Raw genomic sequence first — 27,900 nt, 5'->3', positions numbered from 1 at the left:
TGACAAATTTTTGTTTCATTTATTTTTCCTAAACTCTGAAGGTAAATAATAACCTAACAATTACTGAAAATAACATGTTTTAAAGACTGAAAAGTAGCTGGCATGGGTCTGATTTGATTTCATAGAGCTTTTATTCACCTTTTCAGCAGGAGCTTCTATAAAGTAGTTTCCTATTTATCACTCATATGGATCTGGCAAATCAGTCTGTTGTTAATTTGATAATTGCTACTTCAATAAGCAATGCTACATACAAGTTCGAACAGAAGCTACATTGGAAAAGTAAACATAGCATCCTAACAAATTCCTTTTGCTGTTGTGACAGGCTGTTACCCCTTTCAATCACTTCTTAGCCATCCTGAGAAAGGAAAGTCAGCTAGATTTGCAGGGTTTTTAACTTTTTTATAAACATTCCATCACCTTGACTTTGATGTGTGGCTTCTTCTTGAGAGATCAGAGCAGGGTATTCTGATCTCCAACTGAAAAGTCTGAGCTTCATACCTGTGAGATCTCTTCATTATATTTATTTGTATGTAAACATTTCACATAATCTTTCAGAACAAAATTCCTCTAGCTGAGATTATCAACATTTTAAGCACATTCCCATGACTACCTCGTTTCCTAAGAAGAAAACACTTATGTAAGCCCTTTCTATATCAAAATCAATAACCACAAAACTTATGTTTATACTCTGAGAGGTTTTGAGCAGAAAGCCAATGATTGTTCATAGGAAGCACTGCTAACAGCTACTATTAGAACTTTGCTTGATTATTCTTTAGAATTATTAATAATAAGGTTGGTCATATTTAATCAGCTATAAATTTGAATAGAGCTTGTCAAACATATGAATTAAAACAACATACAACTGAAAGGTGTTATCTCCATCATTACAACAAAAACCATATACCTTAATCTTAGAGGAAATACCTTTTCAATGTAAAGGAATAATTGAAATATCATATTATGTATGAAAGTATTTCAATAAAAAATCTCTAAGCAAAACAAAATATATTAATTTTTTATTACTTGTCTTGAGCAAATGTTCCTCTAAACATGAAAATAATGAAACAAGTGTTTGGTTCCTACTTAGGAATCAATACCAATAAAAAGGAAATTATGTAAATAATATCTGAGAGCCTTAAAGTGGCATTGTTTACAATCACCTAATTTCAAAACATTTCATAGTATCATTGATAACATGACAACATGCTGTATGAAAAAGGCATAGAGACCAGTAAATATAATCAAGTTAATATAACTTGGATGACGTTTGGAATTACTTAGAATTTCCATTAAAAAATAATGTGACTGTGGATTTAAATTACTTCCAGTATCATCTTATTCATGTGTTTTAAGAATATATTCTTTATTTTGTTTATACAGAAGGATACAATGTGGATGTTTTATCTTTGTTGAAAGTGCACGCTGACCATGCGAATAATTCAAGAAAACATCAGCTTGTTAAAGGATGAAGTCGTTCTTCCTAAGTATACTGTAAACTCTGTATCATACACTCACCATGTCTGCCTCTGTTCTCAGGTTCCGGCCCTTTTCATCTGTCTACAGCACTCTCATAGCACCAAATGCACACTTCTAACACTTTCGGCATGGTGCTGTCAGGTACTGTGAGCCTTGGAGAGAACTCCATAGTCTTGAAACAGCTTTTCTGTTGCAGTTGTTAAACTTATTTTGTCATTTTATAGCACGTACCCAGCATACTTCCTACAGTAGAAGAATCAACTCATCTTTTCTGAAAGAATAAATAGCACACATGTCCATTTCTGAAACACTTCTTTGTTAAAAATAAGTCAATCCACTCATCTCTTTCATTAATAAAGAATATCAATTGCTAATGTCTACATTGTTATAATTAATTCTGATATGTGAAATAAGCTAAAGATATTAGACAAAATCTTACCTTAAAATGTTTCTAATGGTGGAAAAAAAAACAAGTTTTTGTTTTGTTTTGTTTTTTATTAATTAAAATTATAATTTGTTTTACATCTGGATCACAGCTTCCCATTCCCCTTCTCTGACCCCCCCCCCGACACACACACACAGCCTCCCTCCTCCCCTCTACCAGCTCTTAATCCACTCCTCCTCCTCTGTTCAGAAAGGATCAGGGTTCCCAAAGCCATCAACAAAGCATGGGTCATCCTTCTGAGGCAAGATCAAGCTTCTTCCCCTGCCTCAAGGCTGGGCAAGGCAACCCAGTATGAGGAATAGTTTTCCAAAAGCTTGTTTAAGCACCAGGGACAAGTCCTGATCCCACTCCCTTACAAACAGACCAAGCTACACAATTGTCACCTACATGCAGAGGGCCTAAGTCAGTCCCATTCATGCTCCCTAGCTATTGGTCTAGAGTCCATGAGTTCCCAAGAGCTCAGGTCAGCTGTTTCTGTGGGTTTCTGGGTCATCACCTTAAACTCCCTGGCTCATACAATCCCTCCTCCCTCACTGATGAAGTCATTCTTCCTAAGTACACTGTAAACTCTGTATCATACACTCACCATATCTGCCTCTGTTCTCATGTTTTGGCACTTTTCATCTGTCTACAGTACTCCCATAGCACCTCACCAGCTTGCCTGTGGATCTCTGCACCTGTTCCCATCAGTTACTGAATGAAGGTTCTCTGATGACAATTAGGGTAGTCACCAACCTGATTACAGGAGAAGTCCAGTTCAGGCATCCTCTCCACTATTGCTAAGACTCTTAGCTGGGCTTATCCTTGTGGATTCCTGGGCACTGCCCTGGTACCAGTTTTCTCCCTAACCTCAAAATGCCACCACACCCCATCAAGACATCTCTTTGTATAGTTTTGTTTTTCCCCAAATATCATTGTGTCTCATGTTGTTACTACAACACATGTAATTTAAACACATATTGTTAGATATGTGAAATTTTCATTATCAGAGCCCCATGCTGCTTCCACAATGGGTGAAAGTTCTAGCTATCTGATAAAAAAAAATGAGAGGTGAAAAACAATTCCAAGTCCTGTTTCCATATAATGACAGCAAGGGTCAAGGCCACTGTCAGTGATGTCACCGCCTTCCTTCAATATCTTACTCCTTATCCTTCTACTAGGTTTAAGACCTCCCTCTAGCAAACAGAATTGCCTCAGAAACTACAATTAGAATTTATTTCTGAACTGCTTTTTCTGTTGCATAGGCTGATTCATCTATTTTGAAATGATTTTTTTTGCCAGCTTCATACGTGTATGTAATTCATTTTGAGCATGTTCATCTAGTTTCCTAATTTTACTCCTTCCCACGCCCTCTGTAACTACTCCTTCCTAGGAAACCCCTTCCCACATTCACATCTGTTACATCCTGTGCCAGTCTTTCCTGACAGGTTCCCATGACATGGTGTCCTGATGTTTGAGATTCTTGGGAGTTTTATAGAATGAATTGATTTTCAGGGAGTTGATGCTTAATTAACATCAGTCCTCAGACATATTGCTGTCAGTCAACTGCATGTCTCATTCCCAGTCAGTCATGCTTTGAACTTTCACATACAATGATCATATCTTCATTTCCTATTTCTTGAATTTTAATTTTTGTATTTAAATAATTTATCTATTTGCCATAAACACATAGAAATACAACTAAATTTTTAAAACTAACACATGATGTCCTGCTTAAGTTTGTTTTTAAGTCTATTTTGTAGATTTATTAAGATCTCATGTTTTCTATAAAGAAGAACTTCTGCTTTCCCAATCCTGGCAGTGATATATTTTGTGGATTTTTCTTATTTTATGATGGCCTATAGTACAATCTTAAATCAAGGCACATGTACACACACACACACACACACACACACACACACACACACACACCCCTAAAAGTTGTTTAATAATTCTGTTATGTGTATACTTTTTATAAAGTCTTTGTATTTTTTTTTCTAGTGGTTACTCAAAATAACAAAACACCTTTACCTAACAACACAATCTTGCAAAGACATGCATTATAATACTTCTTGAAGTCCAATAACTTTATTTTAGTACAGCCCCACTGATGGTCTTGTCAATATCATATTACCACTATAGGTATTTCACTTATGAACAAAGGATGCCTATTACTTTGTTTCTTCATGTATTTGTTTCCATTGCTTTTAGTGAATTTAAGAAAAGAACACAAAAATACATTTATCTGGTCTTTATGATGCTGAACTTTTTCTATTCTCTTTTACAGATAGAGGAAGTTTTTCCCCTAGGCTTGAAAAATTCTCCTCAGCATACCAAGTACCATGAGACTAAGGTGAAGAATTCACTGAGATAAGTTTTTCTTATCAGAAAATATCTTTAAATCCACATTTCTTTGGGAAGAGTGTTTCTCTGCACTTTAGAATTCTCAGTTACCTTTAAACCTCCCTCATGAACTTTAAAGCCATCAAGCACTTTGCCTTCTGGAGCTCAGGGTTATGAGAAGTCCATCATCATTCCTAACATTGTTTTCCTCTGTCTCTAAAATGCTTTAAACCTCTGTGGTGGCTGTTTATTTTAATTGCCTGATTATAGTATATGCAGTTTAGATTTTTCTTTGTTCTTTTAAAATACGTTATTTAACTTTTCAGGCTGTAGACTGAGGCACTTCACAGTTCTGAATTTCAGGCAGTTATTTATAGATGGAAATTTAGCCTTTGGATTATGCTGTCAAGGTGATATTTCTGATAGCATCTCTACGACACCCTGATGACTTCTTCTTGTGCTCCTATATTATATAAACAGGTATATACTCTTGATTAAAATCAAGAATAATATTTTGTGGGTGTAGGTCAAAAATTATTACAGAGGAGGACTTTATGTATCTTTTTGAGATGAAGTCACATTATTTTCATTCCTTTTGTGTTTTCAAATAACGCTTAGTGAATACTCCCATTGCTCCTTTATGGTTTGAGAAACTGGTGATGGTAACCATTCAACCATACATTATTCTTTCACTAGCTAAAAAATGTGTGATTTGAAATACATCACACCCACTCTGATTCAATGACGCATAATGCTTGTAGAGAAGGGAATATAGATGCTAATTTTTTGACATCTGTTATATTTCAAAATAACAATGCGGTTCCTTAGCATTGCCCTATGTTTGATACTTAGTAACTATTATAGAGGTCTCTGAAATCTAAACATACTTAAATACATTAAAGTATGACAATTTATATCTCATTTTTAAGCCAACATATGACCAGTTGCCTTAGCCTGTCTCTTCCTGGGCATATAGGATTGCCATGAGGGAATTGTGTTCTGAAATTAGTATCCACCATTTCCCCATATTTTAGAGCTTAGAAACATATTATATCCTCTAGTTTAAAAGCACATTTTACCTGCATATTTTTTATCTTAACTATAATTTTAAAAGAGGAGTAGACTTTTGGTCATATACTCAAATGGTGCTCCATCATATCACATTGTTCAGCTATGTTCATAGCTGCTTTATTCATAATAGCCAGAACCTGGAAAAAAACCTAGATGTCCCTCAACTGAAGAATGGATTTAAAAAAAAAACCTATAGATTTACTCAACTATTAAAAACAATATAAGGAAATTTGAAGGCAAATTGATAGAACTAGGAAAAAATTCATCCTGAGTTAGGTAAACACAGCATGTGCACATTCATAAGTGGAATTAGCTGTGAAGTAAGGATAACTATGCTACAATCCACACATCCAGAGAGGCTTGGTAACATGGAGGCTGAGAAGAGGTGCATGAGTCTTCCTGGGAAGCAGAAATAGAAGAGAGCTCCTGAGTGGACTGGGGTCAGGTGGGATGGGAATATGAAGAATCAGGTTGGTATAGATGGAGAGCAAAGTACTGAAAGAGGTGGCTGGAAAGGGAAGGGGGAATCTGAGGAACAGTTAAAACCAGCAAGGGAAGCTCCCAGGAATCTACAAGGATGACCCCAGCTAAGACTCCTAGCAATAGTGGATACATAGCTTGAACTGGCCATCTCCTGTGACCAGGCAAGACTTGCAGTGGAGGGATTGGGACACCAACCAGCCGCATGACCTTTGACCTACAGTCTGTCCTGCCTATGGGATGTGGGAGAGTAGGTAGTTGGAGTGGAGTAAGGAGGGCGAAGAGATTGTTGGAGTGGCCAACCAATGACTGGTCCAACCTCAGATCCATACCCGGAGAGTGAACTCACCTCTGACACTGCCTGGGGTGTCAGGAAGCACCTATGATAGAACCAAACATGATTGGAGAAAAAAATGTCAATATAATGATACTTAATACATTCTGCTATATCTCATAGATTGTGACTACGCCAGTTGTCATCAGAGAAGCTTCATCCAGTAACTGATATAAATAGATTCAGACCCACAGTCAGACATTTGTCAGACCTCATGGAGTCTTGCTAAAGAGAGGGAGAAGAATTGCAGGAGCCAGAGGAGTAAAGGACATCACAAGACAACCCACAGAGACAATTAACCTGGACTCATAGGAATTCACACAATCTGAACCAACCAAAAGGCAGCCTGCATGGGACTGACCTAGGCCCTCTAAATATATATGTGACAGTTGTGCAGCTTGCTCTACTTGTGGGACTCCCAACAATGGGAGTAGAGGCTGTCACTGAAACTTTGGCTGGATATTGTGACCCTATCCTCATACTGGAATGCCTTGCAAAGCCTTAATACCAGGTAGGTGCTTAGTGCTTAGTCTCACTACAGTTTGATATACCATGCTTTGTTGATACCCATGGAGGCCAGCCCCTTTCTGAACAGAAAGAGAGAAGGAGTGGATGGGGGGAATTGGAGAGGAGGTAGGAGGAAAGATTGGGAAGAGAGGAGGGAGAAGAAACTGTGGGCTGGATATAAAACAACAAACAAACAAGTAAATTACAAAAAGTCAGGAAAAAAAAGGTATGTTAAAAAGACATGTAGGGACCATGTAGGTGTTAAATAACTATTCAAACATATGAAGTAAGGAGAATTCTTTAAGAAATGCTGATAATCTTTCTATATTAAAAGTACACTAATTTCCCACTGTGAAATATTCTTTGGTATTTTTCAGTTACAGATCAGCATAACATAGTGTTTTGATTGTATTTAAGATTTCTGTATTTAAATAATTTAATAACGAAACAGTTGAGAGTGAAAGCACTAATTTGCAGGAACATTCACCAGGAAACCTGAAGCCTCTGGCCTTGTAATTAACATATAAGCAAACAGTAGTATTTTCTCTCTGGAGATAACTATACTTATTGAATGATCAATTTGGCTCAGATATCTTCAGGCCTTTTCATTTCAGCAGATATAAATAATCAACCAAGACATATTGTTCTAAAGAAGAAATAAGCTAAGTCACTGTCTTACCAAGGCCACAGATTAACTGTTCTGATCTATTTCCACTCTTTACCCACTTACAGCAATTCACTTTCATTTCCCACAAGAGGAGGTTTGGAAGTGCTTCAAAGGCAAACTTGAAATTGGGTTATCCCCTCTGTTCTCAGTTTCTGCCACATGGCATCAAGTGATTCTATAAAGAAAGGACAAGTGCAGAGAGCAACTTATGGCCTGATTTCAAAGAATGAAGAAGCTACAACCCTTGGGGAATGAATGGTCTTTTTTCTTCAATCATTTCATTCAATTTCATTTTTTCTAATTAATTAGTGAAAACCACTTTACTGCTATGCACTAGTTAAGCTCTTGTCACACCAATTCACGGGAATTATATTATAATTTGCATATGTTTTACTTGAGATGAAGCAGTCATTTTAATTTCATATCACTTCCTTCATCATATGCTTCCTCAATGTAATTTCAGATTTAAGTTATGTGAAAAATCACTTGTTTAGAACACAAACATTTTTGGAGATATACTTTATCTTATTTGAAATATTTAGGAATGGGAGAGGAAGACAGAAGAAGGAAGACAGAGAATGAAAAACAGTAAGATATCTGAAAAAGTGATAGTGAATCATACTAGTCACCATTTATCTAAAAAGAAGCCCCTACAATATATGCAATTTGCATAAATATGCAAACATAAGTTTAACGTGCATTTCTCAACTGATCTGACAGTACTTCCTTCAAAGAGTAAATCACCTAACAAAACCTCCACTACCGGAGCTGTGTAAGAGGCCTTCAAACCTACTGCTATTGCCCTTTGTTGTCCCTCAGAGGTTAAAGCTTTGTCCCCATTGCTGAAGTCACCACACATTTCAGAAACAGGGCCCAGAGGCCCTTTGAGTTTGCACTGAAGTGAATGCCTCCTCCTTGAGGACTAACTTTTATGATACTAGAAGGAACCATGCAAACTTCAAAATGAGGGAAGGAACAAGCAGTCCTACCCAGCTATGATGTCAAAGAACAAAAACAAAGAGAATGGTACAATAACTCTAAAGGTGCAAGAGAGGAATGCATGCCTTAGTCATGACCAATAACTTTTAAATTGTCCTAAAGACCTGCTCAACCACACCTGGTACTGATAACCTAACTAACTTCAGTGCTAGTGAAGTAAAGAATATTGGAGAAGGACCTATAACCACTAATTTACTAAACAAGAATAATCACTAACAACAGTCTAGAGACATTTGTCCTTATACCAACAGAAAAGTATTGTCTTTATCCCTCATCAGGGAAACTTCTGTTTGAAACAGAGAAAGACCACTATAGAAAACCGCAACCAATCGAAATGCAAAGTTGTAAAGTTTGGCCCAATGTATACTTCTACAAAATATCACCACAGGCAAGGCTTGGGGAACATTGCAGAAGAGGGGCAAGTGAAAAATAAATAAATAAATAAATAAATAAATAAATAAATAAATAAATAAATAAATGCCCTTTGGCTTTTGCATATTGGTCCAAACACCCACTGCCATAGGGTTCTAGGGATCAAGTATTTAAATATGAGCCTGTGGCTTTTCCACAGCATTTTAGTGATGGTGTTCTTAGATTCCAACACATCAAAAAATTTCCAGTAAATGTTCTAATAATTAGTCATTAATGGTTAATATTGAATCTGTACCGTTAACCTTCCCATTTAATTTTTAAACAAAAAATTCTTAATAATGAAAATACCCAGTCTCTTATGACCTAAATCCTCCTTGATCTATGTGCTGATAAACATGTTTCAATTTCACAGATGTGTTTTACTATTACTCTTGTCTCTCATTAATGGGATGGATATTTTAATTCTTGGTGGTGAGGCTGTTTGTTTTTAAATAAAGTCTGATACACAAATTCTTATGTATTAGAAATAGTGCTGTTCTCTTCCTTCTTTTCTTTTCTGTGTGGAGTGTAGAAGTAGTTATGAAATTAAATAGAATAAACAATGAGTAATCATGGGAAAAGACTAATCTTATTACCAACAAAAAGAAACTGCACAAAGTAGTTTTATGAACTATTTATATACTATCTAAATGTACATCTATCAAAGTATCCATTTATCCATCCATCTTATGTACTTATTACAGAAAATCAGAATTAATATTAATATTTGATGAGCTGAAACTTAAAATGTGGCCTTTTAGAGAGGCCCAACAAGGAGACTTTGCATTCACTCCTTGCAGGAGGATCACTGTGAATTTATGTCTGCCTTGCCTCCTGGCCATAAGCAAAGGATTTATATATCTCAAGAAACTGGTTGATCAGGAGTAAAAGGAACAAGGAAAGAAGACTGTGATGTGCCAGACAGAGCACATGGGAAATGTAAAAGGCCTCAGGGCAAGCACAGCTAGGAAAGTACATTCCAGACACTCACCCTAGAAAGAAAAACTGACCTTTCAAACAAATTTTACTTCAGCAACTACCTTAGGTTAGAGGTATATCAGCATGCATGTTATATATAAAAATAACATTTATAATTGGAGATAATTTATTAGAGTGCTATGGGTATCTATAAAAAATACATTTGTCAAAAAGGAGACAGTGTTTCTTTAATATCTACATGATCAATTTTATGTTTAAGAAAATTAAAATGGCATGCTCTAATCAAAGATATACATGATATTGAAACTTGAGCTAACATCTGAAGTGTAACGTGTAACACATCAAAAATATGATAGCATGCTAGATTTATAGCCACAAAGTAGGTATGAAGTAAATGAATTACAGTAATTGTCAGTGGCCAAATCTTGATGAATATGTATATAATGAATGGAATTTTTTCAGCTCTGTTATATCTATCCTAAATAGCTAATGAAATACTGTAGATAATGGTAAGCATCTTATAAAGAGATCTACAAACTTATGGAATTAAAAGGTAAATTATTTTATAGAAAGAGTAGATGTGCAGTATATATAGGCATGTTTTTTTAAATGAAGACGAGAAGAAGCAGCAGCCTGAAAGAGATTCTTGGAACCCATGGTTCTATATGGGTTTTACCAGTGTCCTTTAAATAACTTTGATAAGAACAAGTAAATAGAAATGAATGAAAATAATAATAATATATTTAAAACTCTTCACAAGTGAACTGTGATGATTCATATATGTTACTATGTAAATATAAATCCGTATGACTGAAATCAAGGACTCTGCTTAAGAATGTTTCAAAAGCACACTGACTGAAAAACTGACCTTAGAAGATGGGAAGTAAAATTCTTTTCTCTAATGCCTGGAGCTTTCCTTTTCTTTTATTCTAGGCTGGTGTTAATTGCTGATAAATAGGGGCAATTTGTTAGATGCAGACAGTAATATATCTAATCATTGGAACAGAGTAAAGTGTTGTTAAATAAAATGCCTTAGATCTTACAGAGATCATAAAAGTAGTATGAAGTTAGTATTAAAGTTATTGTGAATTAGAAAAAGGAGAATAAAAATAATGATTTCAAGATTTGCTTTCCTTTTAATTAATAAATATGGAAATTAGAAAAGAAACCAGCATTGTTGCTAGGATTACTGACATCTGTAAATACATTTATTTGTTATATCCTTTGCATAACAAGATTATTGTATTGTAACAGCTAGAAATTTACACATTTATCATATAGTAATGTCTCCCATATGGGCATGATGCATGTTCATTTAGAATCTTACTAGTTGAATCCAGTCTACAGAGACCACAGTATCCCCTATAAATTAGAGTTCATTTTTTTACATATAGGTTTTAATAAAATTCAATTTTTTTTATGAAACTAAGGTCATTTTTTTATTGGTGACTATAGATTTAGGGTTGACTCGGCCATAGTCCTGTCTCATGAAAACATAGTTAGGAAAAGTAAGCAGAAAGAACTCCTAATTGTCTTTTATGATGTAAGGAGTCACGTGATGCAGGATAGTCTCTGGAATATTTCATCCCAAAGAGACTCATATATGCAGAGTGGATATAACAGGTAGCAAAAATCCCAGGGCCTAGAATTTTGAAACCACAAATGTGTATGTTGCCATCTAAGTTTAATATTGCTTTGATTAAGAAAACTTTAAAAAGTTTGGTAATCCATCTTGTAGATTTAATCAAGCAATCCATGAATAGAATGAAAAAGTATCTACACTATTTAGTCATTAGTGATTGTTATGCTATAGGGAGCATCTAGCACCAGCTTCAGGAGAGACTTACAACTTCCAGTGTCAAATGAACATTTGAGCTAATTTCATCTCTGCAGTTTGGAAACCTGCTATCCTGAACAGAGGCAATGAGGCATTCACCAAAACATAACTGTGACTGAGTCATGCCACTGGAGCTATGAAATTAATTAAATATTGTGTTTCTCTACTCATTAAATGCTTCACTTTGTCCATCTGTTTAACTTCCTTGTCATAATCCTAGTACTCACTGTGAAAGAAGGTTCACTCATAAAGGGATCTCTTTTTGTCTAATGAAGTATTCAAAGAAGGAAAGGAAATCATTAAAAACTAGGATTAAGGTGTGATGTTACATGGGATTTTTTTGGTGGAGATTTCATAAAAATGGTGACAACATTGATATCCAAACTACAACTTAAAAAAGGAGTTCAAGATAATGTGAAGTGCAAAAGTGGGCGCATTCAAAGAGATGGAATCATGCTAGGCTTTAGGAAAATAAGCAAACAAAAGCAAGCTACTTGTTTTAGATTAGACTGTGTAGTAAGGCAAGCAAATATTAGGTTACAGGAGCACATGTTTTAACCACACTGGAAAAATGTCAGATGACTTGGGCTAATTACTCAATCTCTTTGATTATCATCTATACTCTTTTTTGTACAGGGTAAGGGACATTATTGAAGTAAACATGTACAAAATATAGATATATAAAGTTGGCCCTAGTGCCTGATGAAGATGGATCCTCCAGTGTGTAGCTGCTATCGGTAACAAGATGATAATGAAACCCCAGCTGAAGATACTCAAAAGAAAGTCTCACAAATGGTATAAAAAGGGATCAAATGAAAAATGTGTGGAGATGAGATCTGCTTTTTAGAAATATCATTCTATGTAGTATTCAGATACTCAACTAAAGGGGCCTCATGCTGTGGTTAGTGGAAACTGACTGAGGCAAACTGGAGTATTAATTTTGCTGGTTTGTTTTCTAAAATAATGGATGTAGTAGCAGTGAGCAGAGATGAGGCTTGAGGCATATATAGGGACAGAATTATTAGCAAGTGATAGTAAATTAAGTGGGAGGACTTTAAAAGATTAAACGAACAATGTCAGCCTTTATTGATAAAACAGGTAAGTCATAAAGAAAACAAAAATATTTCCAGTTAATTCCATTTCACCATTCTTATCCTACAATGATATGAAGAAGAAGTGATTCAGAGCTTCCTCAGATAAATCATTAGAAAACGCTGCTCACAAGAGGGAGGGAGAGGTCCCAGGAACTTGACATGGAAGGAGACCGAAAGTGTAAGAATTAAACTTTCAGCAAAGCCTTCTTCCCAATGATTGTACGAAGTTGCTGGGTTTTGGAGAGCAATGGTAGAACCTACTGCCAAGCTGCTCCTTCTAGGCATTACATGAAGAACCAAGGCAGTCATCTCAGAGAAACTAGAGAGATCAAAAGCAAACATGTCATAGAGTAATTTAAAGTAAATCTGAGAGAGTGAGGTGAGAAAATACTGCAAGACACTAAAAAGCATGAGGGTTCTAAGAGGAATGCATTTAGACTGGAGCTGCACATTTGAAGCCCAATACCATGTAGTTGAGAAATGAAGGCATGAGTCACAACTTAGGAATATAGATTTGAACATTTGAAGACCAAAGACAATATCCTCAGACTATTAATTTCCCTTGTGTGTGAGAGAGAGCCAAACAATAGAGACAGCAGAACTGAAATCTTACAGCTGTGCCACACATAAACTTTTGAAGGAAAGAGAAAATCAGGAAACAATGTTGCTTGTGTAAAATAGACAAAAGAATCTCTACAAGGGAAACATAAGGTCAATAGCAAGTAAAAGGTCATTGACACTTCAACTAAAACACATTAGACAGTAACATATCATTTGAATTTAATACTAAAATTAATGCCTTATTCTTTAATGACTTGAGCTTCCATATCATTCTGAATAAATATTATTTCTGGCAGGGAGACATGTGACTTATTTGGGGAACAAGGCCTGAGAACTTCATGAACAAGAGTTCCTGTGGCAAGGCCTGGGAGAGACCCTGACCCATTTGGTGAAGTCTTTGGACACTTCATTGCATAATTCTGGGCAGGACTCTGGGAATGTGTGTGCTGTGTCTTTACCTTTGCTGAAGAAGCCATGTTTCTGGCTGCTTCTAATTTCACTCTCTCACAGTTACAGATAAAATAGCTATTAAAAAAAGGAAAACTTCCTGCTCATAAGTCTCCTCTGGATGAGCCCTATGGGGTGTTGTTAAAAATATACAGTGGATCTGACTTAGCCCCTAAAGCTTTTCATGTTTGAGGTGTGATCATGAATTCAGGCTTCTTAAAAAGAGGATGTTGCCTTTCCAGCACACCTGTGACTAACCTGAAGGAGCCACAGTAGTTCATGAAGTTTAATTTTACATATTTGCATAGTTGTTCTGTAGAGAATGGTTTTAACCACAAGAGTCTTTGAGAAATGCCAATAAATAGATGATATCAGGAGATAGTGGGACAATCTAGGAACAGGAAATGAAGAAGAATCACAGAAACCCACAATGCCCTCATTTCTAATAGCTGCGCCAATGCGGTAGGAAGTTGAGAGGAAGGAGACATGAGAACAAAGGATAAACAGTGCCAACTGTTAAGAGTATGTTCCTAAGTTATGTTGCTTACAGGATGATGGGAAAAAAACTTGCTATATTCCCACAGGAGATAGAGTAGTACAGAATGAAGAATGAATTGATCCAGCTTCGGTTGGTGAATTGATTGTGAGAACTCAGACCTTAACAGAAGTAAATATTAACCACTAGAGATTTTGCATAATGCTGTAACCACAAATGCCACTAACTGGACACCCTGTTCTACCTGTCGGTGTGCCTAGTTAGAAAACACCCTTTGTGCCTGCAACACTGCTTATGCTTCTAATATTAGAGCGATGGATCAAGTCGGTGATGGTTGCCAGTTGGGGGACAGAAGGGAGATGGAGTAAAAGAACAAGGTGGCAATTATTGTAATAGTTTTTAGGAACTTAAGGAAACAAATTTGCTTGTAAAACTATTCATGCAAATTATTAAAATTATATGAATAAAAACAGCCAAAGCTATCTGGGGCTGCTTGTTTGAACTAGATAGTCACAATTTCTTCATTGCATTGACTTCACACATCTGTCTTAGGTTGTTGAACCCATTTAGAGCAAAACTCCATGCAATTTCCTGTACTCTTGCAGTGTTCAGCTAATCAACATTTTGAAGAAGCAGAAGGATTTTCCTCATCAGCTTTCTAACTGATTAAAAACAGGTCAGAGACTCCCTTATAATTATTAAGAAGTAGATCTTAGATTTGGAGTAATTTTAATAGGGCTAAATGACAGGGGCCAATGGAGGAAGTCTGGGTTGCTAGGAAATGTACTCTGCCATTCAAAATAGATTACTCAAAGATGAGTTATCCAGTGCAGATGGGCTTGGTAAATAGTATCTTTTTCACATCCCACTAATAAAGCAGGAGGAAAAAGACCAAATGTTGTATATGTACTCCACTGCACAGATCCAATCACTCTTGACAGCAGTGATGGCTGGTGGAGACCAAGCATTGGTTACAACTAGAGTTCTGCATTAAGAGCTGGTCATTAATTTTAATGATGATTACAATTATCTGAATGGTAAGAAGATGCATCTTGAAACCCACCCCCAGCATAATTGGAACTGAAAATCAATATATAAATATTTGCTCAGGGTTCCCAAAGCATCTCTCTTTTGAATGAATACCTCCATTGCAACTCCTACTTATGGATGCATGATATGGAATTCATGTAAAAAGCACCATGGGTGGTGATTGTGCATATAGACCAATGGCTGGTTACATTGATTATTTTGGTGAATCTACTTGGAAACTAGGCCTAAAATAAGGTGGCAAATGGGTGAGGGCACAGTTTAAGGTTGTATTCTCTTTGAACTCAAGAAGAAAGCATATAAGATTCAGATGTAGAAGAAATATTACCTAAATTTAATACGTTGCCTAGTTGATGGAAAGTCTGGGAAAAAAGTAAGATTAGATGGACATTTTGAGAGTTGACAGATATCCGTGTATGTTTCTGATCCCCCAACATTAGCCTTTGTTCATTATAGAGTATACACTAAAGAGGAGACATAAGCCCTTCACACTGAGTGCATATATCTGTGAATGTCCAGGCTCCTGACCCTTCCTACATGCCACAGAACAGCTAATTAAGGTCCATACCATCTGGCTTGGAAGCAAATCTATTCTAAGTCCGATAGCTCTAAAAAAACCAACATCTTCTGATCTTTTCCAGGGACTATAGTTGTTGGAAAATGGTTCATCTGGTCTTACATGAACTTCTGTTCTAACAACTCAGCATATTTCTTAGATTCTTCTTTCCTGAAACTGTGTTAAAGTGATTTCACTTCATTTTTATGAGACCATTATCAGGTTTCACCTTCCATGTACTGTTCTCACATTTACTTGGTGGACGCTCTTTCTAGAAAATTAAATCCAGTGCCGTTCTAACACATACTTAGTCAAGCATTCCTTTCAACACCCTATTTCATGTTCTCCTCGGGAACTAGCATATTCACAAAACCGTCCTCCATTGCCCAGAAGTTTTATTTCAACACCCACTGAGTAGTGATGTCATTTTCTCTACAGAAGTTCATCTCAGAACAACTTCAATTAATTTCCTGGCTCAGTTAGAGAAGGGGAATAGATGAGTGTCACCTGATTAGCTCTTATCTTAGATAGAATCTTGGGATGGTTTTCTCATTATGGAAATTTCCCATGTTCCTCAAAATTCAATGAATTTCTCAGTTTATCAGTTACCATTTGATGAGAGGTAGGGTTATTTACACGTATATTATAAAATATTTTCTTCAATTTACCTGGAATGAACACATTTCTAAAAATGCATACCATCAAAAATGAATTTGTCAGAAGATATTCTGAATGAACTAAATATACTAGCATGGATTTTTTAAATTACACTATATTTAGGAAATAAATTTAGTCAGGTGAGGAGGCACATCCATGTAATATCTACCATTAGAAGTGGAGAAGAAAGGGTCATGTGATATTATGAAATTGAGATTGCCAGACTGGAGTTGACAACAACGTGACAAAGACATAGAAAATTTGTAGATATGTATGACTTTTCAGCATCCCCCCAGAAGTGAGAACTATGAGTCATCTATGTTCATTCTCATGATCTGCATAGTTAAAGGATAATAACATGAATCTAAAGTCTATTATGACTCCTACAAGGTGCAGAAAGAAGGTAATATGTCTCACTTTATCTATGAGGCAGGAAGAAAGACAATAAGATCAGAAAATGATATTCAAATTAAACAAAATAAAAAGCCATTATCTTTTGTTAACACAGATGTGAACAACTGAATAGGAAGATGTAGCACACATATTAGAAATCAAGTAAAGAAAAAAGCAATATATGATAGTGAAGATTGTTATATTAATGCAATGTTATTTTAAATATTTTAAATTCAATCAATATCATTTAGTCCATTATCTTATATTAAGGTATAAATTCCAAATGTATTAAAATATTTTAATTTAATATCAAATGTACTTATGAATCTTAAATATACAAATGTGTAGAACTCAAATAGTTTAGTGCATCTGAATATGTACACGCAAATGGTTATGAGAAGGTTCAATGTTTGTTAAGTTTCATTTATTATTTAGAAAAGTTAAATAGAAAGCTGATTTGCTCTTTGTTTATAAACAATTTCTTTTACCTTTTCTTGGAATTTTCTAACATGTATAATCATATACTACATATATATATATATATATATATATATATATATATATATCAGAAAGGACAAAACTACTTTTATTTCTAGGATCATGATTAAAGATTTTCAAAGTTCTGTAGCTAAACTGACTTTCTACAAAGAACAATGATATACAATGGAGTGAAGGCAATATCTTCAATGAATATTCGGGAAAATTTTTAATCCATATTTACAGAAGGGAAATACATTCTAATCTTATATCATACATAAAAGTAAATTCAAAAGTGATTTGAAATGTAAATATAAAACTTGGAACTAAAAAAGTGTTATAAGAAAACAACATCACAATAGACTGGGTGAAGGAGAACTGAAAACTGAGATCTGTGGCAGTCTTAATGTTCTCAGGTTCAAAACCTGGTTTCTGAAGTGGGAATATTAAGGGAAAGCATTAACAAGAATGTAATATATGTTTAAATTCAGGAAGCTAAAGAGTAGAGACAATCCCAGCTCAAACTGGCAGTTAACAAAATAGGTAAGACATTTAAAACAGAGTGAAAACAAATTTATGAAAAAAGAATTTTTTGTTACAAATTTAAACATATGAACTTGGACAATGTAAGCAGCATAACATATAAAGTTAAACCAGGGCAACACTGAAAGGGTAAGGAACACACTAGAATATTTAAAAAGTTAATGTAGCTTTTTGTAGAAAGAAGAATAAAAAAAAGCAGAACCTAAGCAGTATATAGAAATAACTACTAACAATTTTCCATAATACTTTGAAGACTTTGTTAAAATGTTGACATCCCTGTAAGAAAAGCAAGAAAGCTTTCAGGATATATGAATAGAGTTATATTGCTATACTTTACCAAAACTGCCCTTCTCCTTGGAATAATTTTAAAGCTAAATAAAATATTGCAAACTTAATTTCAGCTATTGGAACCCATGAAATCTTATATTAGGATCTATGTTTCTTGAAAAGGGAAAATTCATTCACACATGTACATACATGCATACATGCGCTTATATATGGAAACACACATGGACACCTACATGAACAGCCACACCACACACATATGCATGCATATACATGTGCAATATACTGTAAGACATAATAGAAAATGGAAGATCACAGAAATCAGAGTCAACAGGTTTCAAGAGATATTCACAGTAATTGGGTGAACTGTATAGTCTGCTTATCCTTTTCTTTGTGTCTAATATCCACGTATGAGTGAGTACATACCAGGTTTGTCTCTCTGGATCTGAGTTACCTCACTCAGGATAATTTTTTTTTCTAGTTCCATCCTTTTGCCTACAAATTTCATGATTTCATTGTATATTACCACTGAGTAATACTCCATTTCATAAATATACCACATTTTCTTTATACATTTTTCAGTTGAGTGGCATCTAAGTTGTTTCCAGGTTTTGACTATTAGTAATACCACTGCTATGAACATAGTTGATTATGTGTCCTTGAGGTATGGTTGAACATCTTTTGGGTATATGACCAAGAATATTTTTGCTGGGTCTTGAGGTAGGTTGATTCCCAATTTTCTGAGATACCACCATACTGATTTCTAGAGTGGATGTATAAGATTACACTCCTACCTGCTTTACCCACTATGAGGAGTGGACGAGTATAGGGTTGGGTGGAGTTTGGGAGGGAGTGGGAAAGGAGGAAGGAAGAACTGTGGTTGGTATGTAAAATGAAAAATAATTAAATAAATAAAAAAAGAAAAACAGTCTAGTCGTCTTTGTTTTACATCTAGTATCCTCCTATGAGTGAGTACATACCATGTTTGTCCTTCTGAGTCTGGGTGATCTCACTCAGGATGATTTTTTCTAGATCCATCCATTTGCCTGAAAACCTAATGATGTCATTGTTTTTCTTTGCTGAGTAGTACTCCATTGTGTATATATGCCATATTTTCTTTATCCATTCTTCAGTTGAAGGGCATCTAGGTTGTTTCCAGGTTCTGGCTATTACAAACAATGCTGATATGAACAGAGCTGAGCAAATGTCCTTGTGGTATGATTGAGCATTCCTTGGGTGTATGCCCAAGAGTGCTATAGCTGGGTCTTGGGGGAGATGGATTCCCAATTTTCTAAGGAAATGCCATATTGATATCAAAAGTGGCTATACAAGCTTGCATTCCCACCAGCAGTGGAGGAGAGTTCCCCTTGCTCCACATCCTCTCCAGCATAAGCTGTCTTCTGTGTTTTTGATCTTAGCCATTCTGACAGGTGTAAGGTGGTATCTCAGAGTCATTTTGATTTGCATTTCCCAGATAATTAGGAATGTTGAGCAATTCCTTAAATGTCTTTCAGCCATTTGAACTTCCTCTGTTGAGAATTCTCTGTTTAGTTCTATAGCTCATTTCTTAATTGGACTGTTGGGCATTTTGATGTCTAATTTCTTGATTTCTTTATATATTCTGGATATCAGCCCTCTGTCAGATGTGGGGTTGCTACACAACTCCAGGGAAGCTACCTAGAAAATGGGACCCTAGGAAAGACACAGGGATCACTTAATGACAGAGAAATGGGTGAGATCTACATGAACAACCTGGATGACAGTAGGCATAATGAAGGGCAAGGTTTGAGGGAAAGAAAGCTTAAGGGAGCAGGAAATCCCAGCTGGATCAAGAACAGAAAGGGAGAACAAGGAATAACAGACCATGATAAATGATGACCATATGAGAACAGGAAGAAACAAAGTGCTAGAGAGGTCCCCAGAGTCCACAATGATATATCCTCTGTAGACTGCTGGCAATGGTCGAGAGAAAGCCTGATCTGACCTAGTCTGGTGAACAGATGGCCAAATACCCTAACTGTCATGCTGGAACTCTCATCCAATAACTGATGGAAGTGGATGCAGAGATCCTCAGCCAGACCCCAGGTGGAGCTCCAGGAGTCCAACTGTTGAGAAAGAGGAGGGACTGTAAGAGCATGAATTGTTGAGCCAAAGATTGGAAAAAGCACAGGGACAAATAGCCAAATGAATGGAAGCACATGAATTATGAACCAAAGGCTATGGAGCCCCCAACTGGCTCAGGCCCTCCAGATAAGTGAGAAGATCGAATAGCTTGAACTATTTGGGAGGCATCCAGGCTGTGGGACTGGGACCTGTCCTTAATACATGAGCTGGCTGTTTGGAAACTTGGGCTTACACAGGGACAGATTGCTCAGCCTGGAAGGAGGGGACTGGACCTGCCTGTACTGAATCCACCAGGTTTAAATGAATCCCCAGGGGAGTCTTGGCCCTGGAGGAGATGTGAATGGAGGGGAGGGAATGGGGGGAAGGTGGGGTTGGGGGTGGCAGGGGGAGGGCAGGGGAACCCATGGCTGATGTGCAAAATTAAGAAAAAAAAAACTTACATAAAATATCAATTTGAATTTACAGAGTACAGAATTTTACAAATTAAGCATGTATGCTATATTCTTTGGAATCTTGTTTCCAATGTCTGGAATGAGATATTGCCAGAAATTAAAGTTCTATAGAAATTTAGATCATATAGTATGAAATACAGCAACCATGCCATGCCATGCCCATTAGTCCTTCAGATGCACTGAAGCGGCAGGAAAGAGCACCTTTCAGAGGGACTTCAGGTGTGCTGCCATCCTCATCAGTGTATCTCAATCAATGATTTTAGCAATAAATCTACTAGACTAAGATAACTGGGCACATTTTTATGTCTTCAAACTTTAGTTCATTAAATCAGTGCATTTAGCATATCTGCTGTCAGATTAAAACAAAACAACAAAAACAGAAACAAAATCAGCTGAACACATGAGAAATGATACTCCAGTGTAGTGAAAATGGGGACATACACATCATTAAGTGGGGATGCTTATCTTCATGATAAAGTAAGGACAAGCTCAATTTTATTTGGAACAGAAATATTTTAAGCATGTGTATTTCATGCAATTTCATAAAGGAATACATTAAAATAAAAATGGATGTAGAAACCGGGCTGAGTTGCCATCAATATACTTTGGTTTTACTTTGTGTCTTCTCATGACATTTAATATTATGATTAATCCTCTATGTTAGAAGATAACAGTCCAATAAAAAGTAGTTAACCAAAGGATAATGAAATTGTTTAGAGAACTGAAATAGCATGAATACTAACTAGGTAATTCAAGTATTGGTGGCCACATTTTTTGTTTGTTTGTTTGTTTTTTGTTTTTGTTTTTGTTTTGAGACAGGTTTTCCCTGTGTAGCTTTGCACCTTTCCTGGAACTCACTTGGTAGCCCAGGCTGGCCTCGAACTCACAGAGATCCACCTGGCTCTGCCTCCTGAGTGCTGGGATTACAGGCGTGAGGGTGGCCACATTTGTATTAATTTGTCCCTTTTCTATGTTTTGTGGAACAATCAATGTTTATAGGGCTGGGTTTTAAATATAAAACTCAATAACACCTTTTCTTTTCAGGAAGAAGAGTTTAGTCATTACATTAAATGTTAACCTTGGATTGATTTGTAAATTTTAACTAGATTAGAAAACAAAGATGTATTGACACCTGAGTGAAGGGCTCATAGATATCATTCTCTTGGCAAAACCTAGGATATAAATTAAGAGATAAATTTCGTCTTGCTTCTTGGGGTAAATTAAAGTTAGAGAGTGTAAGTGTCTTGCCAATAGAAGAATCCTTGTTCCTCAATGTCCTTGCAGTGGTCTTCCATGGAAAGGCTCCTGTGTTTACATTGGTTCTCATTATGTCATCTATAGTGTGACTAATGTGTGATCCAATACTTTCCCTGGACCCTGTGTTTGAGGTGGAATGACAGAGAATGGAGGTGCTGACTTACTTTTCAGTTATGTTCTTATCTTTCCAGAGAAAGGGAAGAGAGTCACACACAGCCTGGCTGCTATAGTAAGGTCAATAAAGCCATTAATTCTTACTTCCACAGTTACCAGGCATCACCCAAAATCTGTCAGCTCATGGAACAGTTTGCAGGTTTCTACAGACTACTTTAGCCTTAATCAAACAGTTGACTCTATTTCCATGTTGATTGAACCCTGTATCAAACTCTGATCCATTGTCTCCACCATAGTTATTAATAAGTTATTAACACAAGGCTAAGAACTAAATACAATGTGGCACCTGAACATGTGCTGTTCAAAAGGCTGTAAAGAATGAAAGACTGCTTAATTTAAAAACACACAGAAATAGGAACTTGTTCCATTGTACGTAGGTTGTGTCTAAACTTAGAAGATTTTTGTAAAAATCAAAATAGGCTAATAATATTTATTACAGGAAACCTTTTTAAATGCTATAAAAGAAGACACCACCCTATTTTATATACCAGATGTTGTTTCAAATAGAAACAGTTAATAACAGGAAATTATTCTGTCTGATTGACTTGACTTTGGGAGATGCAATATTTTCAAAATATTACTCTAGATAAAATAAGAAATAGAAACATTTGAGTATTTTTCTTACACAGAGCATACAGTTCCATTATCACTTTTCTCCCTGCCCAATTCATATATGTGTTGTGTTTTGGGCGATATAATTTAAAGTGTCTCCCAAGTCAAGTCTCCTTGGCGATGTAATTGATGAATCTATATTTGAGTGGTGCTAGAGGTAAAGCAATTGATTCTTTGTTATTTCAAATTGAGTTGGAATTTTATTTGTTCTCTTCTAATTAGTTTTATAAGTATTTTTAAAGTATGGACTTCATAAAGAGTAGTGAGAATTTTAAGTGCACAGGATAAGAAATTGTAGCATTTATTCTACTTTATTACTAATTACATTTATTTAAAATATTACAGAAAGCTCCATGTCCTCCACAGGGTGTGAGCACTGTCACTAATATGAATAAAAAACAAAAGCAAGAAACAAGCACAAGACCTTAAAACAATGTAGCTCCTAAGAGGTCTAACACACTTGTTGAATATCAACTTAGTTCACTTCCTATTAGATAACACATGCCAACTTTTAGTACCAAGAGTAAAAATTCAAGGTGAATTGGAAGGCAAATAACATAATATGAAAAAGCAAGGACAGGCCGACATATTTCAAAGAATTGAAACTGCAAACAATAGTTGATGTAACTATAATTGCTATACCAAAGGGGAATGAGAGCAAAAATGGATGATAGGAGAAAATGAGTGATGTGGGTAGAATGATGGACATTCTGGAATTCAAATTCATGATATTGAATAGGCTAGGCAAACACTCTACTACTGAGATATAACTCAAGTCCCCAAAGATGGAATTTTTAAGCAATTAACAAATAGGAAAATCCTTGAAGAAAACAGAGCTACAGTAACTGAATTAAGGCTGTCTTTAATGAGCTTATCAGTAGACACAACATGGCTAAGAAAAACATCCATGATTCAGAAAGTACTTCAATAAAAACATCTCTAACTTAAAAGCAAAGGAAAATAATGATAATAACAAACAGAATGTCAAAGAAGTATGGGTTCATGCATCAAAAGAAGTATACATAAATTGGAATTTGAGAAAAGAACAGAAAGCCAACTTGAAATATATTTTAAGTAATAATAAATGAGAAAATTTCAAAATTAATGACAGACACCAAATCAAAGATCTAAGTAGTTCATAGAACAATATACACAGGAGATATAAGAGAAAGCCACCTGATACTGCCAGAAACAGAGATAATGCTAAAAGCATCTGGGATTAGTAGTAGGGAAGTACCACGCCATGGAAATACAAGTAGAAGTCTGAGCAGAGTTTTTTGTCATAAACCATGCAAGAAGTAAGAGAGAAGTGTAAAGCATTGGTAAAAACAGACAAATACAAATACATTTCTAAATCACCAATGCAGAATTTTCTATCCAACTAAATAATCTTAGAAAAAAAAATGTGAGTAATAGCAGTGTAAATTAAACTCAGCTAAAAGCTGAGATAATAAACTAAAGAGTATATAAACAAAAAGCTGAGGTAATCCATCATGACAGCATACGTTTCAGAAGAAATATTATATAGACATATAAGTTAGATCGCAATATAAAAGATGAAATAAATGGATAATATGGTGTTGTGTTTTGAATGTGAACTGTTCTCCCTAGGCTCAGAAGTTGGAACACCTTTCTGCAGCTTCTGGCACTGTTTCAGGAAATTATGAACATTTAGAAGTTGTCATCACTCTGGAGGAAGTGAGATTCTTCCTGGGTTGAGTCCTGATATTTTTACCACCTGGTCCCACTTCCTTTCTGCTCCTGCTTTCTTACACATCATGATGCAAGGTGAGGAGTTCCAGTCGCACACTCTTACCATTATGTCACCTACAGCTGCCCAGATTTACCTTCTATTACAGACTTCGATCACTTAAACTAGACTCTAAATAAGCTACCCTTTAACTTACTTTTATCAGGTATTTTTGTTACAGGAAACTGTAAAAGTAAGTAATGTATATTGTGGTGATATATGTGTATCCTGGTAAAATTTGCCTGAAGATCAGAGAACAGAACAAGCCACTAGATTAAACATAGATGCCAGGGAGTTGTGGCATACACATCTAATCCTAGAACTCGGGAGGAAAAGATCCGTCTAGATCTCTGTGAGTTCAAAACCACCCTGGACTACATGAGATTGATTCAGTGTAGGAGAGAAACAGAGCCAAGCAATGGTGCCACACCCCTTTAATCCCAGTACTTGGGAATCAATCACATGCCTTTAATTTCAATACCAGGAAGGAAGTGACATGGCTGGGCAGAGAAAGGTATATAAGGTGAGAGGAGACAGGAATTAAAGGCTTTTTGGCTGGAGAGCTTTGGGCTGAGGACTCAGAGGTGTTCATTCAGAGGATTCATGGAGTTGGCAAGGTGAGATGTGCCAGTGACTTTTTCCTTTGTCTCTCTGATCTTTCAGTGTTTACTTCAATATCTGGCTCTGGGTTATTTATTGTAAGACCAATTTAGCAATTTGTATTACAGTAGATACTATATAATTTTTATTACTTTACTTTTTTTTTGAGCTGAGGATCGAACCCAGGGCCTTGCACTTGCTAGGCAAGTGCTCTACTGCTGAGCTAAATTATTTTATTCTAATTGATCTAAAAGCTGTATTAGAATTGAATTAGGAATGTAGTGAATAAATATTAGCTACAGATAAGTAGAATGTCACAGGAAACAAAAGAAAGGGATTGGGGAGTCACTATTAGGAAAGGACTATTGGAACTAAGTGTAAACTGCATGTAATGACTTCATTCCTACTGGTTTAGTACAGTAAGTAAGAAAGAGGGGCTTATAGCACAGAGATTGACAAGAAATACCACAGGTAGATGGTGGGTATGGAAAAGAGTCATAATTCTGATTGTTGGTACATTTCTTTTACATAATATGATGAAATTGCAATCAACCCTGTGATCTTCATCTCCTAAACCCACATGCACAATTTAGTCAATGGAAAAACATCAATCATAAAGCAACATTCAACTGTCCTCTTCACTAGTCATATTCACAACTGGCAGACCATCAGAAAAAATAGGAAATTAGGAAAAAATTCCACAGCCAAAGAGATCAAGAAGATCTGAGGAGTAAAAATGATATGATATCCTGAATGGACTCCTGGATTGAATAAGCAAGAAGAAAATCTCAATGAAAATGAGTTTTAGTTGATGATAATTTACATTAGTCCAATAATTTGGGACAAAGTACCATTCTTGTGTAAAATGTTATCAAGGAGGAAAACTGCACTTGAGTATATATGCATTCATATGAGTACATATATCATTGGCTTCTGTGGGTTAATGCTTTTGTATACTGGTTTAATAAAACGCTGTTTGGCCAGTAGCCAAGCAGGAAGTATAAGTAGGGTGAACCGACAAGGAGAAGAGGAAGGGGTCACCAGTCAGACACAGAGGAAGCAAGATGTAAACTACTGGTAAGCTACAAGCCATGTGGCAAAGAATAGATTTATAGAAATGGGTTAATTTAAGATGTAAGAGCCAGCTGGCAAGAAGCCTGAGCCATTAGGCCACATACTTTAAAAATAATATAAGCCTCTGTGTGTTTGTTTGTGTCTGACAAGTTGCAGAACAGCTGGTGGGATCCAGAGAAAACCCTCCAGCTACATTTGGTGTCCCACTGGCAATTTATATAAATCCAAAACTATTTTTAAAAACAAAACTATACTACAATGCAAATTAAGACAAGTTTGCTTTGCTATTCCTAATATAACTATTCAAGAGCAAAGAAACTAGCTAAATCTATGATTCCTGGGTATAATGACATCAGGAAAGCACAGGCTACAGAGGTTGATATTGATGAAGTTCAACTCTTGTATTTGGAGAGTGTGCTTTTAGCTTCTTGTCTCCTGAAAATTATAACACAGAGGACCGGAACTCAGCAGAAATATACCAGTAGTAATAAATGGACCAGTAGTTAATACGTACATTTTGTCCTTATAAACATGTAAACTTAGACAAGGATGCCACCTTACCCCTGCTTACCCCCCTGTGTGGTGGCTCTCACTCTCCTGTCTTGACCCTTACAGACTTGAGAGACAGTTATTAGTGACAAATTGATGCTGGCAGAAGGGACAATAGAATTACCTCTGATCTGAGTAGTCTTGTATCACAAATACAAGACATCTCTCCAGTCTGACTACAGTGATTAACCTATTGGGAAGAATTTACTTCACACAACAGCATTTGGCATGGGAGAGTCTGTTCACATCTGATAAGTGTCATGTCCATTAGAAAAAAATATGAAAAATTGTAGTTATCATAAGTATGGAGAGGACCACTGTGCTAGATGGTTTTTATCAAGTTGACGGAAACCTAGACATACCTGTGAAGAAACTCAATTGAGGAATCACTTTTATCAGATTGGCCAAATGGGTAAGTCTGTGGAAGACATTCTTGATTAATTATTGATGTGGGAGGGCCCAGCCTACAATAGACAATGCTACCCTGGGCATCTGGACTTGTATTGTGTAAGAAAGCAAGATGAGCAACCCATAGGGAACAAGCCATTAAGCAATGTTTTTACATGGCTTCTGATTCTGTTCCTTCCTCTATGGAAATGTTCTGACTTCCCTTCATGATGGACTGTAAGCTGTGAAATTATATAAACCATTTCCATCCAAAACTGCATTTGGGCATGATGTTTATCATACCAATAGAAAACTAACTAGAATACTCATTGAGGTTGCAGATGGTCCACAGAGATTTTACTTACTCCAGAGCTCAGTAACCTTCCTGTTCTGATAGGAAGCTTTCTGTTATATCTGTTATATATATTAGATGTTGGAATGTTATATTAGTCAGGATTCTCTAGAGGATTAGAACTGATATATGTTTATGTTTTTCCCTGCATATATATATCTTTTTGTTAGGCTACTTTAGAAAATGTGACCTGGCTAGTCCAAAAATCACTGTCTTGTTCTAGAGAGGCCAGATACTGAATAGTTACAACCATGAAGTTGGGTGCTTCAGCAGTCCCAATCTGTCACTAAGAGCCTAGAATGTTCCTGGACAGCTGCTGGTCTTCACTGTACACCTGAAGCCTGCTGTGTCTTACATCATAGAATGAATGTATCAGCACTGGAGTAGGTGAACTTGTCAGTTAGAGTATATACAAGCAAGTAAAATCTAATCTTCTTTATTCTATTCCCTCTTATATGGGCTGCTAGCAGAAGGTGCAACTTTCAATTCCTGTGTCTTCCCACTTTAAATAAAATCTCCTTGAAG

Source organism: Onychomys torridus, chromosome 9 (genome assembly GCF_903995425.1).
Source record: "Onychomys torridus chromosome 9, mOncTor1.1, whole genome shotgun sequence".
Lineage (NCBI taxonomy): Eukaryota > Metazoa > Chordata > Mammalia > Rodentia > Cricetidae > Onychomys > Onychomys torridus.
This window is presented reverse-complemented; position numbering follows the sequence as displayed.